This window comes from Meleagris gallopavo, chromosome Z, assembly GCF_000146605.3.
Source record: "Meleagris gallopavo isolate NT-WF06-2002-E0010 breed Aviagen turkey brand Nicholas breeding stock chromosome Z, Turkey_5.1, whole genome shotgun sequence".
In the NCBI taxonomy this organism is placed as follows: domain Eukaryota; kingdom Metazoa; phylum Chordata; class Aves; order Galliformes; family Phasianidae; genus Meleagris; species Meleagris gallopavo.
Window position 1 is genome coordinate 40,481,614 of NC_015041.2, and position 2,218 is coordinate 40,483,831.

The following is a 2,218-nucleotide window of genomic DNA, read 5'->3' on the forward strand; positions in this document are numbered from 1 at the left end:
TGCTCCCCAGCTGAGACTACCAGGTCAGAGAGTGGAGTACCCTGAGGACAACTGGTCTGACCTTTAAAGACAGATGTAAAGAAGACATTCAGAACCTCTGCCTTTTCCTATACTCAGGATACTCAGTGGTCACATTCCCAGCCTCATCCAGTAAAGAATGGAGATTCTCCTTAGTCCTCTTCTTACTGTTGATGTACTTGTAAAAGAGTTTCTTGTTCCTTTTTACCCCAGCAGCCAGCTTGAGTTCAAGTTGGGCTTTTGCCTTTCTAATTTTCTGTCTACTCATCTTAACAAGTTCTCTATAGTCTTTCTGAGTTGCCTGTCCCTTCCACAGTAGGTAGCTTCCCTTTTTCTCCTGGAGCCTCAAGAACAGCTCCCTATTCATCCATGTTGGTCTTCTTCCCCACCGGCTCATTTTGTGGCTCAGGGGGATAGCCAGCTCCTGCGCCTTTAAGACTTCCTTCTTGAAGAGCAACCAGCTCTTTACTCTCTAAGACTGAATCCCAGGGAACTCCCTCCATCATCTTCTGAACAATTCAAAGTCTGCCCTCTGGAAGTCCAAGGTAGCAGCAGTTTTGCTGCTCCCCCTCCTTGCTCCACCAAGAATTGAGAACTCCACCATTTCATGGTCACTCTGTCCAAGACAGCCCTGGACCTCCACATCTCCCACCAGACCTTCTCTGTTTGTGAACAGTAGGTCTAGTGGGGCAGCTCCTCTTGTAGGCTCTCTCACCAGCTGCATCAGAAAGTTATCCTCCATACACTCCAGAAACCTCTAGACTGCTTCTTCTGTGTTGTGTTGTATTCCCAGCTGGGGAAGTTCAAGTCCCCCGTGAGGACAAGGGCTGGTGATCACGCAGCTTCTGCCAACTGCTCATAGAACTCATAGAACACCTCATCTGTCTCTTCATCCTGGTTCAGCAGTCTATAGCAGACGCTTACCAGGATGACTGCCTTGTCAGCCCTTCCCCTGATCATAGGGATTCAACCTTATCATCCCCAGCCACAAGCTCAGTAACATCAAACCACTCTAATATAGAGCCATGCCGCCACCCCTCCTTCCTTGCCTATCCTTCCTGAAGAGTTTGTAGCCATCTATTGCAGCACTCCAGTCATGGGAGTGGTCCCACCATGTTTCCATAATGGCAACTAGGTCATAGCTTGCCTAGTTGCCACATAATGGCTTCCAACTCTTCCTGTTTGTTGCCCATGCTGCATGCATTGGTGTAGATGCACTTCAGCTGAGCCCCTTGTCTCAACCCTAATCCCATTACTGCTCCCTCAGGCTCACCTCTAGTAGGCCTGGTTTTATCACCTTCCCCCTTCATATATAGTTCAAAGCCCTCTCTACAAGTCTCCCCGGCTCCTGGGCAAGGAGTAACACTTTCTAAACAAGCTGCCTGGATACTATGAGTGAATCGAAGAATATAGTGTGTAAGATCATCTTTCTTCTATCCTACTTGAGAGTTTTCTAATGCACTTTATTCAGTAAAACTTTTCAAGATATTCTTACATTCTCAAATATTGGAATAGGCTGTTTTCCAGCTGCATCTATATTCTGACCCTGAAAGTGGACAATGCTTAAGAAAAAGTTGAAAAAGACAGAGAAGAATGCAAGGATACTTTCTCAGTGTGCTTTTCCAGCTCTCTGAGGCTGAAAGAATTTCTGGGTCAAATATACTGTGGTTTGCATTTTCTTTCCTATCTTTATTTAAACATTTAATTTTCCAATAGATTTGCCAAATTTCTTTTGGGATTGTATTACAACTCTGTGACCTACAGCATTTCTCAGAAGAGAATTCCACAGTAGGCCTGCTAGGCAGGGGGTAAATACTAACAATTAAAAACCTATTTAAATCTGTTTGTAGTTTACTGTGATGCCCTTAGGTTTCTGTATTATGTGGAATAAGGAATATTCTTTTTTTTGCCTGGTAATTTTTTTTTATATTGGCCTCTCTGCTGTCCCACTAGCTTTTTAATTTCTTCTGATCCTTTCATCATTGCTGTTGTTTTTGTTGTTTTTCAAGTTTCTCTTTTTTCTTTTTTTTTTTTGCATGAACTGTGTGCAAAATTCATTATGGGGTCTTAAAATGTTATTCAACATTGACAATGTTTTTTGTCAAATAGACGTAAGAAATATGCATATATACTAAATATACTAAGCAACAAGCTAGTTTCTCTGATACAGAATGAGGTAATGTACGCTCAGAAAAAAAAA